Below are 17,651 nucleotides of genomic sequence, written 5' to 3' on the forward strand. Positions count from 1 at the left end.
ACACCAGTCCACTAACATCCAGCATGTGACCCACACCAGTCCACTAACACCCAGGATGTGACCCACACCAGTCCACTAACACCCAGGATGTGACCCACACCAGTCCACTAACACCTAGGATGTGACCCACACCAGTCCACTAACACACAGGATGTGACCCACACCAGTCCACTAACACACAGGATGTGACCCACACCAGTCCACTAACACCCAGGATGTGACCCACACCAGTCCACTAACACCCAGGATGTGACCCACACCAGTCCACTAACACCCAGGATGCGACCCACACCAGTCCACTAACACACAGGATGTGACCCACACCAGTCCACTAACACCCAGGATGTGACCCACACCAGTCCACTAACACCCAGGATGTGACCCACACCAGTCTACTAACACCCAGGATGTGACCCACACCAGTCCACTAACACCCAGGATGTGACCCACACCAGTCCACTAACACCCAGGATGTGACCCACACCAGTCCACTAACACCTAGGATGTGACCCACACCAGTCCACTAACACACAGGATGTGACCCACACCAGTCCACTAACACCCAGGATGTGACCCACACCAGTCCACTAACACCCAGGATGTGACCCACACCAGTCCACTAACACCCAGGATGTGACCCACACCAGTCCACTAACACCCAGGATGTGACCCACACCAGTCCACTAACACCCAGGATGTGACCCACACCAGTCCACTAACACACAGGATGTGACCCACACCAGTCCACTAACACCCAGGATGTGACCCACACCAGTCCACTAACACCCAGGATGTGACCCACACCAGTCCACTAACACACAGGATGTGACCCACACCAGTCCACTAACACCCAGGATGTGACCCACACCAGTCCACTAACACCCAGGATGTGACCCACACCAGTCTACTAACACCCAGGATGTGACCCACACCAGTCCACTAACACCCAGGATGTGACCCACACCAGTTCACTAACACCCAGGATGTGACCCACACCAGTCCACTAACACACAGGATGTGACCCACAGCAGTCCACTAACACACAGGATGTGACCCACACCAGTCCACTAACACCCAGGATGTGACCCACACCAGTCCACTAACACCCAGGATGTGACCCACACCAGTCCACTAACACACAGGATGTGACCCACACCAGTCCACTAACACCCAGGATGTGACCCACACCAGTTCACTAACACACAGGATGTGACCCACACCAGTCCACTAACACCCAGGATGTGACCCACACCAGTTCACTAACACACAGGATGTGACCCACACCAGTCCACTAACACCCAGGATGTGACCCACACCAGTCCACTAACACACAGGATGTGACCCACACCAGTCCACTAACACCCAGGATGTGACCCACACCAGTTCACTAACACACAGGATGTGACCCACACCAGTCCACTAACACCCAGGATGTGACCCACACCAGTTCACTAACACCCAGGATGTGACCCACACCAGTTCACTAACACCCAGGATGCGACCCACACCAGTCGACTAACACCCAGGTACCCATTTTACTGATGGGGAACATAGACAACAGGTGGAAAGAAACACGTCCAATGTTTCTACTCTGGCTGGGAATCGAACCCAGACCCTCACCGTGTGAAGCGAGAGCGTTAACCACCAGGCCACCAGACATTAGTTATGATTTATAATATGAACACACTGGATTGCAAGAATGAAAAGTATTTACCGAAAGCATCTTTGCATTTTGGGACTGGTATTCTCTTCTCAACTGGTATTCTCTTCTCAACTGGTATTCTCTTCTCAACTGTTATTCTCTTCTCAACTGGTATTCTCTTCTCAACTGTTATTCTCTTCTCAACTGGTATTGTCTTCTCAACTGGTATTGTCTTCTCAACTGGTATTCTCTTCTCAACTGGTATTCTCTTCTCAACTGGTATTGTCTTCTCAACTGGTATTCTCTTCTCAACTGGTATTCTCTTCTCAACTGGTATTGTCTTCTCAACTGGTATTGTCTTCTCAACTGGTATTGTCTTCTCAACTGGTATTCTCTTCTCAACTGGTATTCTCTTCTCAACTGGTATTCTCTTCTCAACTGGTATTCTCTTCTCAACTGGTATTCTCTTCTCAACTGGTATTCTCTTCTCAACTGGTATTATCTTCTCAACTGGTATTCTCTTCTCAACTGGTATTCTCTTCTCAACTGGTATTCTCTTCTCAACTGGTATTCTCTTCTCAACTGGTATTCTCTTCTCAACTGGTATTCTCTTCTCAACTGGTATTCTCTTCTCAACTGGTATTCTCTTCTCAACTGGTATTCTCTTCTCAACTGGTATTCTCTTCTCAACTGGTATTCTCTTCTCAACTGGTATTCTCTTCTCAACTGGTATTCTCTTCTCAACTGGTATTCTCTTCTCAACTGGTATTCTCTTCTCAACTGGTATTCTCTTCTCAACTGGTATTCTCTTCTCAACTGGTATTCTCTTTTCAACTGGTATTCTCTTCTCAACTGGTATTCTCTTCTCAACTGGTATTCTCTTCTCAACTGGTATTCTCTTCTCAACTCTCTTCTCAACTGGTATTCTCTTCTCAACTGGTATTCTCTTCTCAACTGGTATTCTCTTCTCAACTGGTATTCTTCTCAACTGGTATTCTCTTCTCAACTGGTATTCTCTTCTCAACTGGTATTCTCTTCTCAACTGGTATTCTCTTCTCATCTTCTCAACTGGTATTCTCTTCTCAACTGGTATTCTCTTCTCAACTGGTATTCTCTTCTCAACTGGTATTCTCTTCTCAACTGGTATTCTCTTCTCAACTGGTATTCTCTTCTCAACTGGTATTCTCTTCTCAACTGGTATTCTCTTCTCAACTGGTATTCTCTTCTCAACTGGTATTCTCTTCTCAACTGGTATTCTCTTCTCAACTGGTATTCTCTTCTCAACTGGTATTCTCTTCTCAACTGGTATTCTCTTCTCAACTGGTATTCTCTTCTCAACTGGTATTCTCTTCTCAACTGGTATTCTCTTCTCAACTGGTATTCTCTTCTCAACTGGTATTCTCTTCTCAACTGGTATTCTCTTCTCAACTGGTATTCTCTTCATAACTGGTATTCTCTTCTCAACTGGTATTCTCTTCTCAACTGGTATTCTCTTCTCAACTGGTATTCTCTTCTCAACTGGTATTCTCTTCTCAACTGGTATTCTCTTCTCAACTGGTATTCTCTTCTCAACTGGTATTCTCTTCTCAACTGGTATTCTCTTCTCAACTGGTATTCTCTTCTCAACTGGTATTCTCTTCTCAACTGGTATTCTCTTCTCAACTGGTATTCTCTTCTCAACTGGTATTCTCTTCTCAACTGGTATTCTCTTCTCAACTGGTATTCTCTTCTCAACTGGTATTCTCTTCTCAACTGGTATTCTCTTCTCAACTGGTATTCTCTTCTCAACTGGTATTCTCTTCTCAACTGGTATTCTCTTCTCAACTGGTATTCTCTTCTCAACTGGTATTCTCTTCTCAACTGGTATTCTCTTCTCAACTGGTATTCTCTTCTCAACTGGTATTCTCTTCTCAACTGGTATTCTCTTCTCAACTGGTATTCTCTTCTCAACTGGTATTCTCTTCTCAACTGGTATTCTCTTCTCAACTGGTATTCTCTTCTCAACTGGTATTCTCTTCTCAACTGGTATTCTCTTCTCAACTGGTATTCTCTTCTCAACTGGTATTCTCTTCTCAACTGGTATTCTCTTCTCAACTGGTATTCTCTTCTCAACTGGTATTCTCTTCTCAACTGGTATTCTCTTCTCAACTGGTATTCTCTTCTCAACTGGTATTCTCTTCTCAACTGGTATTCTCTTCTCAACTGGTATTCTCTTCTCAACTGGTATTCTCTTCTCAACTGGTATTCTCTTCTCAACTCTCTTCTCAACTCTCTTCTCAACTGGTATTCTCTTCTCAACTGGTATTCTCTTCTCAACTGGTATCTCTTCTCAACTGGTATTCTCTTCTCAACTGGTATTCTCTTCTCAACTGGTATTCTCTTCTCAACTGGTATTCTCTCAACTGGTATTCTCTTCTCAACTGGTATTCTCTTCTCAACTGGTATTCTCTTCTCAACTGGTATTCTCTTCTCAACTGGTATTCTCTTCTCAACTGGTATTCTCTTCTCAACTGGTATTCTCTCTCAACTGGTATTCTCTTCTCAACTGGTATTTTCTTCTCAAATGGTATTCTATTCTCAACTGGTATTCTCTTCTCAACTGGTATTCTCTTCTCAACTGGTATTCTCTTCTCAACTGGTATTCTCCTCTCAACTGGTATTCTCTTCTCAACTGGTATTCTCTTCTCAACTGGTATTCTCTTCTCAACTGGTATTCTCTTCTCAACTGGTATTCTCTTCTCAACTGGTATTCTCTTCTCAACTGGTATTCTCTTCTCAACTGGTATTCTCTTCTCAACTGGTATTCTCTTCTCAACTGGTATTCTCTTCTCAACTGGTATTCTCTTCTCAACTGGTATTCTCTTCTCAACTGGTATTCTCTTCTCAACTGGTATTCTCTTCTCAACTGGTATTCTCTTCTCAACTGGTATTCTCTTCTCAACTGGTATTCTCTTCTCAACTGGTATTCTCTTCTCAACTGGTATTCTCTTCTCAACTGGTATTCTCTTCTCAACTGGTATTCTCTTCTCAACTGGTATTCTCTTCTCAACTGGTATTCTCTTCTCAACTGGTATTCTCTTCTCAACTGGTATTCTCTTCTCAACTGGTATTCTCTTCTCAACTGGTATTCTCTTCTCAACTGGTATTCTCTTCTCAACTGGTATTCTCTTCTCAACTGGTATTCTCTTCTCAACTGGTATTCTCTTCTCAACTGGTATTCTCAACTCAAAAGGTATTCTCTTCTCAACTGGTATTCTCTTCTCAACTGGTATTCTCTTCTCAACTGGTATTCTCTTCTCAACTGGTATTCTCTTCTCAACTGGTATTCTCTTCTCAACTGGTATTCTCTTCTCAACTGGTATTCTCTTCTCAACTGGTATTCTCTTCTCAACTGGTATTCTCTTCTCAAGTGGTATTCTCTTTAGTGCACTGTACTTGGCAGGATGGTACATTTCGGTGGTTGCAAGTTGCAAACCTCTCTCATGTATACTATATTTCACGGCTTACAAGATGCCGTTTATATTTCACGGCTTACAAGATGCCGTTTATAAGACTTGTTTTTGTTTCAGTGGCTCGGCATCGAACATAACTGGGAGAGCTACAGTCCACCCCACACCCTAATCTTATAGCTCCTGTCACTGACCTTCAGTTTATAGGATGCAGGCTGGTTTTTAAGAGACATTTATGGAAAAAAAATGCATATAATAAGCCGTGAAATACAGTAAGTAGCACTGTACAGTGGACCCTCGAATTTAGTCGTGCCTTTTTTGCATGCAAAACTATTTTTATTATCTATAAAATGTATTTTTTGTTAATATTTTTGGGTGTCTGGAATGGTTTAATTGGATTTACATTATTTCCTATGGGAAATATTAACATAAAATACATTTCATAAAAATTAAAAATAGTTTTGCATACAGAAAAGGCAGGACTAAATTCGAGGGTCCACTGTATAACCCTTGTGGGTTTAGCCTTTAATTATGATTATAATAATCTTTGATACATATGTCATTTAGGTCAACTTCGCACTAAAGGTCTAGGACACCAAAAATATACAGGAGAACCTCCGTATCCACAGATTCACTTTTTACAGCTTCAATTATCTGCGGTTTATTGTGGCCCAAAAATAATCCTTAATTTCGCTTAACAATGGCGCCAAAGCACAAGAGTAGTGACGGTGGCAGTTCTTCAGAAGCTAAGAGAAGCCGTGATGTACTTCCCATTAGAAAAAAAGTGTTGATTCTCCACTTACTGTGTGTAATTTAACAATTAAGCTTTCTCATAGGTATGTATGTACGTAACCCAAAAACAACTTACATAAGTATAGAGTTGACTACTATCCATGGCTTCAGGCATCCACAGCAGGTCAGATAAGATAAGATTTCGTTCGGATTTTTAACCCCGGAGGGTTAGCCACACAGGATAACCCAAGAAAGTCAGTGCGTCATCGAGGACTGTCTAACTTATTTCCATTGGGGTCCTTAATCTTGTCCCCCAGGATGCGACCCACACCAGTCGACTAACACCCAGGTACCTATTTGCTGCTAGGTGAACAGGACAACAGGTGTAAGGAAACGTGTCGAAATGTTTCCACCCGCCAGGAATCGAACCCGGGCCCTCCGTGTGTGAAGCGGGAGCTTTAGCCACCAGACCACCGGGCCACACCGGGTCTTGGATGGGGCGGCTACTGTACAGTATTTTATAAGGTCATAATCACTGTTGTATGTACGAACATATAGCGAAGTGTATAAACACTGAATTTATATGAATCTCTGTTTCAAGATTAAATTATTAGCACTGCCAATAAAATTACCTAATAAAGACAATAGATCTGTTAAATTATATGATACATCATACAGTACAGTCCATTACTTTATGTACCATAATTGTTTAAGCAATTCTGCCCCCAGAGCAATCAAGAAAGCTGGACAAGCTGGCGTGATACACAGGAAGATAGAACAATCAAGAAAGCTGGACAAGCTGGCGTGATACACAGGAAGATAGAACAATCAAGAAAGCTGGACAAGCTGGCGTGATACACAGGAAGATAGAACAATCAAGAAAGCTGGACAAGCTGGCGTGATACACAGGAAGATAGAACAATCAAGAAAGCTGGACAAGCTGGCGTGATACACAGGAAGATAGAACAATCAAGAAAGCTGGACAAGCTGGCGTGATATACAGGAAGATAGAACAATCAAGAAAGCTGGACAAGCTGGCGTGATACACAGGAAGATAGAACAATCAAGAAAGCTGGACAAGCTGGCGTGATACACAGGAAGATAGAACAATCAAGAAAGCTGGACAAGCTGGCGTGATACACAGGAAGATAGAACAATCAAGAAAGCTGGACAAGCTGGCGTGATATACAGGAAGATAGAACAATCAAGAAAGCTGGACAAGCTGGCGTGATACACAGGAAGATAGAACAATCAAGAAAGCTGGACAAGCTGGCGTGATACACAGGAAGATAGAACAATCAAGAAAGCTGGACAAGCTGGCGTGATACACAGGAAGATAGAACAATCAAGAAAGCTGGACAAGCTGGCGTGATACACAGGAAGATAGAACAATCAAGAAAGCTGGACAAGCTGGCGTGATACACAGGAAGATAGAACAATCAAGAAAGCTGGACAAGCTGGCGTGATACACAGGAAGATAGAACAATCAAGAAAGCTGGACAAGCTGGCGTGATACACAGGAAGATAGAACAATCAAGAAAGCTGGACAAGCTGGCGTGACACACAGGAAGATAGAACAATCAAGAAAGCTGGACAAGCTGGCGTGATACACAGGAAGATAGAACAATCAAGAAAGCTGGACAAGCTGGCGTGATACACAGGAAGATAGAACAATCAAGAAAGCTGGACAAGCTGGCGTGATACACAGGAAGATAGAACAATCAAGAAAGCTGGACAAGCTGGCGTGATACACAGGAAGATAGAACAATCAAGAAAGCTGGACAATCTGGCGTGATACACAGGAAGATAGAACAATCAAGAAAGCTGGACAAGCTGGCGTGATACACAGGAAGATACAACAATCAAGAAAGCTGGATAAGCTGGCGTGATACACAGGAAGATACAACAATCAAGAAAGCTGGACAAGCTGGCGTGATACACAGGAAGATAGAACAATCAAGAAAGCTGGACAAGCTGGCGTGATACACAGTAAGATACAACAATCAAGAAAGCTGGACAAGCTGGCGTGATACACAGGAAGAAAGAACAATCAAGAAAGCTGGACAAGCTGGCGTGATACACAGGAAGATACAACAATCAAGAAAGCCGGACAAGCTGGCGTGATACACAGGAAGATAGAACAATCAAGAAAGCTGGACAAGCTGGCGTGATACACAGGAAGATACAACAATCAAGAAAGCTGGACAAGCTGGCGTGATACACAGGAAGATAGAACAATCAAGAAAGCTGGACAATCTGGCGTGATACACAGGAAGATAGAACAATCAAGAAAGCTGGACAAGCTGGCGTGATACACAGGAAGATACAACAATCAAGAAAGCTGGACAAGCTGGCGTGATACACAGGAAGATACAACAATCAAGAAAGCTGGACAAGCTGGCGTGATACACAGGAAGATAGAACAATCAAGAAAGCTGGACAAGCTGGCGTGATACACAGTAAGATACAACAATCAAGAAAGCTGGACAAGCTGGCGTGATACACAGGAAGATACAACAATCAAGAAAGCTGGACAAGCTGGCGTGATACACAGGAAGATAGAACAATCAAGAAAGCTGGACAATCTGGCGTGATACACAGGAACATAGAACAATCAAGAAATCTGGACAAGCTGGCGTGATACACAGGAAGATACAACAATCAAGAAAGCTGGACAAGCTGGCGTGATACACAGGAAGATACAACAATCAAGAAAGCTGGACAAGCTGGCGTGATACACAGGAAGATAGAACAATCAAGAAAGCTGGACAAGCTGGCGTGATACACAGTAAGATACAACAATCAAGAAAGCTGGACAAGCTGGCGTGATACACAGGAAGAAAGAACAATCAAGAAAGCTGGACAAGCTGGCGTGATACACAGTAAGATACAACAATCAAGAAAGCTGGACAAGCTGGCGTGATACACAGGAAGATACAACAATCAAGAAAGCTGGACAAGCTGGCGTGATACACAGGAAGATACAACAATCAAGAAAGCTGGACAAGCTGGCGTGATACACAGGAAGATAGAACAATCAAGAAAGCTGGACAAGCTGGCGTGATACACAGTAAGATACAACAATCAAGAAAGCTGGACAAGCTGGCGTGATACACAGGAAGATACAACAATCAAGAAAGCTGGACAAGCTGGCGTGATACACAGGAAGATACAACAATCAAGAAAGCTGGACAAGCTGGCGTGATACACAGGAAGATACAACAATCAAGAAAGCTGGACAAGCTGGCGTGATACACAGTAAGATACAACAATCAAGAAAGCTGGACAAGCTGGCGTGATACACAGGAAGATACAACAATCAAGAAAGCTGGACAAGCTGGCGTGATACACAGGAAGATAGAACAATCAAGAAAGCTGGACAAGCTGGCGTGATACACAGTAAGATACAACAATCAAGAAAGCTGGACAAGCTGGCGTGATACACAGGAAGATACAACAATCAAGAAAGCTGGACAAGCTGGCGTGATACACAGGAAGATAGAACAATCAAGAAAGCTGGACAATCTGGCGTGATACACAGGAAGATAGAACAATCAAGAAAGCTGGACAAGCTGGCGTGATACACAGGAAGATACAACAATCAAGAAAGCTGGACAAGCTGGCGTGATACACAGGAAGATACAACAATCAAGAAAGCTGGACAAGCTGGCGTGATACACAGGAAGATAGAACAATCAAGAAAGCTGGACAAGCTGGCGTGATACACAGTAAGATACAACAATCAAGAAAGCTGGACAAGCTGGCGTGATACACAGGCAGATACAACAATCAAGAAAGCTGGACAAGCTGGCGTGATACACAGGAAGATACAACAATCAAGAAAGCTGGACAAGCTGGCGTGATACACAGGAAGATACAACAATCAAGAAAGCTGGACAAGCTGGCGTGATACACAGGAAGATACAACAATCAAGAAAGCTGGACAAGCTGGCGTGATACACAGGAAGATAGAACAATCAAGAAAGCTGGACAAGCTGGCGTGATACACAGGAAGATACAACAATCAAGAAAGCTGGACAAGCTGGCGTGATACACAGGAAGATACAACAATCAAGAAAGCTGGACAAGCTGGCGTGATACACAGGAAGATACAACAATCAAGAAAGCTGGACAATCTGGCGTGATACACAGGAAGATACAACAATCAAGAAAGCTGGACAATCTGGCGTGATACACAGGAAGATACAACAATCAAGAAAGCTGGACAAGCTGGCGTGATACACAGGAAGATACAACAATCAAGAAAGCTGGACAATCTGGCGTGATACACAGGAAGATACAACAATCACGTCAAAACAATTAAAAAATCAATTTTTTTTAGGGGATTCTTTAATTTGGGTAAAAAAATATGCTCACAAAATATATACTGCCTGGTAGTAAAATAGCACGTTGTGCTTTAATATTAGTAGTCCAAAACCTAACTTGCTGTATAAGCAGGGCCCTACAGTAGCCTGGAATCTAACTTGCTGTATAAGTAGGGTCCTACAGTAGCCTGGAACCTAACTTGCTGTATAAGTAGGGCCCTACAGTAGCCTGGAACCTAACTTGCTGTATAAGTAGGGCCCTACAGTAGCCTGGAACCTAACTTGCTGTATAAGTAGGGTCCTACAGTAGCCTGGAACCTAACTTGCTGTATAAGTAGGGCCCTACAGTAGCCTGGAACCTAACTTGCTGTATAAGCAGGGCCCTACAGTAGCCTGGAACCTAACTTGCTGTATAAGCAGGGCCCTACAGTAGCCTGGAACCTAACTTGCTGTATAAGTAGGGCCCTACAGTAGCCTGGAACCTAACTTGCTGTATAAGTAGGGCCCTACAGTAGCCTGGAACCTAACTTGCTGTATAAGTAGGGCCCTACAGTAGCCTGGAACCTAACTTGCTGTATAAGTAGGGCCCTACAGTAGCCTGGAACCTAACTTGCTGTATAAGTAGGGCCCTACAGTAGCCTGGAACCTAACTTGCTGTATAAGCAGGGCCCTACAGTAGCCTGGAACCTAACCTACTGTATAAGCAGGGCCCTACAGTAGCCTGGAACCTAACTTGCTGTATAAGCAGGGCCCTACAGTAGCCTGGAACCTAACTTGCTGTATAAGCAGGGCCCTACAGTAGCCTGGAACCTAACTTGCTGTATAAGTAGGGCCCTACAGTAGCCTGGAACCTGTGGGGCAGAACTTTGTGGTTATAGGAGAGTGGGTGCAGGAGGAAAGAAGAGTGATTGGTGGAATGATGAAGTAAAGGGTGTGATAAAAGAGAAAAAGTTAGCTTATGAGAGGTTTTTACAAAGCAGAAGTGTTATAAGAAGAGTAGAGTATATGGAGAGTAAAAAAAAGGTGAAGAGAGTGGTGAGAGAGTGCTGTATAAGCAGGGCCCTACAGTAGCCTGGAACCTAACTTGATGTATAAGTAGGGCCCTACAGTAGCCTGGAACCTAACCTACTGTATAAGCAGGGCCCTACAGTAGCCTGGAACCTAACTTGCTGTATAAGCAGGGCCCTACAGTAGCCTGGAACCTAACTTGCTGTATAAGCAGGGCCCTACAGTAGCCTGGAACCTAACTTGCTGTATAAGCAGGGCCCTACAGTAGCCTGGAATCTAACTTGCTCTATAAGCAGGGCCCTACAGTAGCCTGGAACCTAACCTACTGTATAAGCAGGGCCCTACAGTAGCCTGGAACCTAACCTACTGTATAAGCAGGGCCCTACAGTAGCCTGGAACCTAACCTACTGTATAAGAAGGGTCCATCTGTATAACAAACAATCTTTACAATAACACTGCCTTTCATAAGATCATAATAATTATTCCCCAAGATACATTAGTCACAAAAGCAGGTCAACGGTATACGTATTTTGTATAAAGAAAAGTCTGTAGTTGTGCATGGCATTTTGGGCAGTCTTAAAGCTAAGACTAATACTAATAAGATAAAAAAATGGAAAATATATTGGACATAAGGTGCTCCCTGCAAAAACTCGGTAAACAACAATTTTAAAGCAAACCATACCACGTGTGGGGTTAGAACCCGTGATCAGAGGGTCATAAAACTCCAGACCGACGCGTTAGCCACTGGACCAGTTAGCTACAATAAGATTCATTCAACTAGCCCAGTGGCTAACACGCTGGTTTGGAGTTTTATGGGTTCTAACCCCACCTGTGGTATGGTTTGTTTTGCAATCGTGTCGATTTCATAAGTCAACAATTTTATAGAACCAGGCCGCAGGGGCATTGACCCCCAAAACCCTCTTCGGGTACACACATAAATTGTGATATTTTAATCACTCAAATGTATATACGTACTCATATATGATTGCAGGGATTGAGTCACAGCTCCTGACCCCAACCCATGCCTCCTGAGAAACTGGTTGCACATGTAAAGTGTTGTACAGTCATACCTTTTGCATGTAGATATAAAAATTTTAGTTTGGGTATTAAAATTAGTGCTATAAACCATTTGTTGGAAACTTACAATGTAAATTTTCCACGAGTGAATTATAGCCTCAGTAAATGTTGGAACCCGTGAAAGATATTAAAAATAATATCAACTGAATCCACGAAGATATTATTAACCCTTAAAAGGTCCAAACGTATATATACGTTTTTCCAACAATTTTCCAAAAATTTTATGTACATTTTTTTTTTGTTATATTTGAAAAATATGTAAAAAAAAGTAGATCTACTTTTGTAGTAATACGAATATGAATGTCGATCTGTTTGGACCGTTTAAGTCAGTGGTTCCCAAACTGGGGGTAAATTACCCCCTGGGGGTAATTTAACCATTTTTGGGGGGTAATGGAGGGGTGACAGAAAAAAAATTATGAATTCTGAAAATCCAGAAAACAATGCGGTACCCGGTATGAGGATTATTGTTAACTTTGTCTTAGTATATAAAGTTGTAAAGTAAACCTATTATAAGTAAGTAATAAAGTTAAACCAAATAACAATAAACATCAAAAACTAATATACAGTATTAGAAAAGAAGAAATATATAGCTAAGTGTGTGGAAACCCAAAAGTATTTTGACAAGTATGCTTCAGGACAAAAGTCACTCAGTAGCCCAGATCGACCTGTCCAGTACGCGTCACTCACTTCCTGGACAAAAGTCACTCAGTAGCCCAGATCGACCTGTCCAGTACGCGTCACTCACTTCCTGGACAAAAGTCACTCAGTAGCCCAGATCGACCTGTCCAGTACGCGTCACTCACTTCCTGGACAAAAGTCACTCAGTAGCCCAGATCGACCTGTCCAGTACACGTCACTCACTTCCTGGACAAAAGTCACTCAGTAGCCCAGATCGACCTGTCCAGTACGCGTCACTCACTTCCTGGACAAAAGTCACTCAGTAGCCCAGATCGACCTGTCCAGTACGCGTCACTCACTTCCTGGACAAAAGTCACTCAGTAGCCCAGATCGACCTGTCCAGTACGCGTCACTCACTTCCTGAGGCTGCCTCTATTTCACACTGTCAGTTTATCTGTGAGCATCAGCCGAGGTAGACATAAGCTGGTATGTATGTGTACTGCCCTGTGCAGTATATAGTTAGTATTTACCCACTGTTACTGTGAATTTGTAGCTATTATTAATTTTATATATAATGTATGTGTGGTTCTTACGTTTTCAATGGTTTTGCTAGGATTAGCAGAGTATGCGAGGCTGTATACGTTCACGTTTAGCCATATATATCAATAATAACATTTTGTGAAAGGGGTAACATGCTTTATGTGGCATGTTAAATTGGGTAACAAGCTGAAAAAGTTTGGGAACCACTGGTTTAAGGGTTAAAAATAGCACCAACCGAATCATGAAAAATATTACTGAAAATAGTATCAATTGAATTCACGAGATATCATTAAAAACAGTATTGATTTTAATGCAGAACAGTGCATAAATTTTTTCATAATACATGTGATGGAAGTTTATTCACAAATACAGTGACATAGATTATCATATATAGCAGCATGTGTGTAGAGAACCTACGATAACCCAAAAAAGTCAGACAAAGTGACTTATTTCCATTGGGGTCCTTAAGATAAGATAAGATAAGATAAGATTTCGTTTGGATTTTTAACCCTGGAGGGTTAGCCACCCAGGATAACCCAAGAAAGTCAGTGCGTCATCGAGGACTGTCTAACTTATTTCCATTGGGGTCCTTAATCTTGTCCCCCAGGATGCGACCCACACCAGTCGACTAACACCCAGGTACCTATTTGCTGCTAGGTGAACAGGACAATAGGTGTAAGGAAACGTGTCGGAATTTCCACCCGCCGGGAATCGAACCCGGGCCCTCCGTGTGTGAAGCGGGAGTTTTAGCCACCAATAACACACCAATACACAAATAACCCAGACACAGGAGAGAAGAATAGTGTACTAACACTATTGTATTGCATAGTTTGATGATTCGCTGCAATTTCAAGCATTTTTCTGACAAGCCTCAATTTTTAAATACGTACATGTAGGTAGTAGGTTGGTAGACAGCAACCACCCAGGGAGGTACTACCGTCCTGTGGTAGTAGGTTGGTAGACAGCAACCACCCAGGGAGGTACTACCGTCCTGTGGTAGTAGGTTGGTAGACAGCAACCACCCAGGGAGGTACTACCGTCCTGTGGTAGTAGGTTGGTAGACAGCAACCACCCAGGGAGGTACTACCGTCCTGTGGTAGTAGGTTGGTAGACAGCAACCACCCAGGGAGGTACTACCGTCCTGTGGTAGTAGGTTGGTAGACAGCAACCACCCAGGGAGGTACTACCGTCCTGTGGTAGTAGGTTGGTAGACAGCAACCACCCAGGGAGGTACTACCGTCCTGTGGTAGTAGGTTGGTAGACAGCAACCACCCAGGGAGGTACTACCGTCCTGTGGTAGTAGGTTGGTAGACAGCAACCACCCAGGGAGGTACTACCGTCCTGTGGTAGTAGGTTGGTAGACAGCAACCACCCAGGGAGGTACTACCGTCCTGTGGTAGTAGGTTGGTAGACAGCAACCACCCAGGGAGGTACTACCATCCTGTGGTAGTAGGTTGGTAGACAGCAACCACCCAGGGAGGTACTACCGTCCTGTGGTAGTAGGTTGGTAGACAGCAACCACCCAGGGAGGTACTACCGTCCTGTGGTAGTAGGTTGGTAGACAGCAACCACCCAGGGAGGTACTACCGTCCTGTGGTAGTAGGTTGGTAGACAGCAACCACCCAGGGAGGTACTACCGTCCTGTGGTAGTAGGTTGGTAGACAGCAACCACCCAGGGAGGTACTACCGTCCTGTGGTAGTAGGTTGGTAGACAGCAACCACCCAGGGAGGTACTACCGTCCTGTGGTAGTAGGTTGGTAGACAGCAACCACCCAGGGAGGTACTACCATCCTGTGGTAGTAGGTTGGTAGACAGCAACCACCCAGGGAGGTACTACCGTCCTGTGGTAGTAGGTTGGTAGACAGCAACCACCCAGGGAGGTACTACCGTCCTGTGGTAGTAGGTTGGTAGACAGCAACCACCCAGGGAGGTACTACCGTCCTGTGGTAGTAGGTTGGTAGACAGCAACCACCCAGGGAGGTACTACCGTCCTGTGGTAGTAGGTTGGTAGACAGCAACCACCCAGGGAGGTACTACCGTCCTGTGGTAGTAGGTTGGTAGACAGCAACCACCCAGGGAGGTACTACCATCCTGTGGTAGTAGGTTGGTAGACAGCAACCACCCAGGGAGGTACTACCGTCCTGTGGTAGTAGGTTGGTAGACAGCAACCACCCAGGGAGGTACTACCGTCCTGTGGTAGTAGGTTGGTAGACAGCAACCACCCAGGGAGGTACTACCGTCCTGTGGTAGTAGGTTGGTAGACAGCAACCACCCAGGGAGGTACTACCGTCCTGTGGTAGTAGGTTGGTAGACAGCAACCACCCAGGGAGGTACTACCGTCCTGTGGTAGTAGGTTGGTAGACAGCAACCACCCAGGGAGGTACTACCGTCCTGTGGTAGTAGGTTGGTAGACAGCAACCACCCAGGGAGGTACTACCGTCCTGTGGTAGTAGGTTGGTAGACAGCAACCACCCAGGGAGGTACTACCGTCCTGTGGTAGTAGGTTGGTAGACAGCAACCACCCAGGGAGGTACTACCGTCCTGTGGTAGTAGGTTGGTAGACAGCAACCACCCAGGGAGGTACTACCGTCCTGTGGTAGTAGGTTGGTAGACAGCAACCACCCAGGGAGGTACTACCGTCCTGTGGTAGTAGGTTGGTAGACAGCAACCACCCAGGGAGGTACTACCGTCCTGTGGTAGTAGGTTGGTAGACAACAACCACCCAGGGAGGTACTACCGTCCTGTGGTAGTAGGTTGGTAGACAGCAACCACCCAGGGAGGTACTACCGTCCTGTGGTAGTAGGTTGGTAGACAACAACCACCCAGGGAGGTACTACCGTCCTGTGGTAGTAGGTTGGTAGACAGCAACCGCCCAGGGAGGTACTACCGTCCTGTGGTAGTAGGTTGGTAGACAGCAACCACCCAGGGAGGTACTACCATCCTGTGGTAGTAGGTTGGTAGACAGCAACCACCCAGGGAGGTACTACCATCCTGTGGTAGTAGGTTGGTAGACAGCAACCACCCAGGGAGGTACTACCGTCCTGTGGTAGTAGGTTGGTAGACAACAACCACCCAGGGAGGTACTACCGTCCTGTGGTAGTAGGTTGGTAGACAGCAACCACCCAGGGAGGTACTACCATCCTGTGGTAGTAGGTTGGTAGACAGCAACCACCCAGGGAGGTACTACCGTCCTGTGGTAGTAGGTTGGTAGACAGCAACCACCCAGGGAGGTACTACCATCCTGTGGTAGTAGGTTGGTAGACAGCAACCACCCAGGGAGGTACTACCGTCCTGTGGTAGTAGGTTGGTAGACAGCAACCACCCAGGGAGGTACTACCGTCCTGTGGTAGTAGGTTGGTAGACAGCAACCACCCAGGGAGGTACTACCGTCCTGTGGTAGTAGGTTGGTAGACAACAACCACCCAGGGAGGTACTACCGTCCTGCCAAGTGAGTGTGAAACAAAATCCTGTAATTGTTTTGCATGATGGTAGGATTGCTGGTGTCTTTTGTCAGTCTCATAAATATACAAGATTACAGGTACGTCTTGCTTCTTCTACTTACACTTAGGTCACACTACACATACATGTACACGTTTATTTATACACACTCATCTGAGTTTTCTTTGATTTTATCTTAATAGTTCATGGTCTTATTACTTTTCCTTTTATATCCATGGGGAAGTGGAATAAGAATCTTTCCTCCATAAATCATGCGTGTTGTAAAAGTCAACTAAAATGCCGGGAACAATGGGCTAGTAACCACTTTTCCTGTAAAGATTACTAAAAAGAATAACAATAAGAAAATTGTCAAAGTGGGAAGTCTGAATGTGCATGGATGTTGTGCAAATGATAAGAAAGAGATGATTGTGGATGTTATGAATGAGAAGCTGGATGTCCTGGCTTTAAGTGAAACAAAGCTGACTGGGGTGGGAGAGTTTCAGTGGAGAGGAATAAATGGGATTAGGTCAGGGGTTTCAAATAGAGTTAGAGCTAAAAAAGGAGTAGCAATAATGTTGAAGGATAAGTTATGGCAGGAAAAGAGGGACTACAAATGTATTAATTCAAGGATTATGTGGAGTAAAATAAAAGTTGGATGTGAAAAGTGGGTTATAGTAAGCGTATATGCACCTGGAGAAGAGAGAAGTGAAGAGGAGAGAGAGAGATTTTGGGAAATGTTGAGTGAATGCGTGGGGAGTTTCGAACCAAGTGTGAGAGTAATGGTGGTTGGGGATTTTAATGCTAAAGTGGGCAAAAATGTTG

Source organism: Cherax quadricarinatus, chromosome 100 (assembly GCF_038502225.1).
Source record: "Cherax quadricarinatus isolate ZL_2023a chromosome 100, ASM3850222v1, whole genome shotgun sequence".
NCBI classification, from domain to species: domain Eukaryota; kingdom Metazoa; phylum Arthropoda; class Malacostraca; order Decapoda; family Parastacidae; genus Cherax; species Cherax quadricarinatus.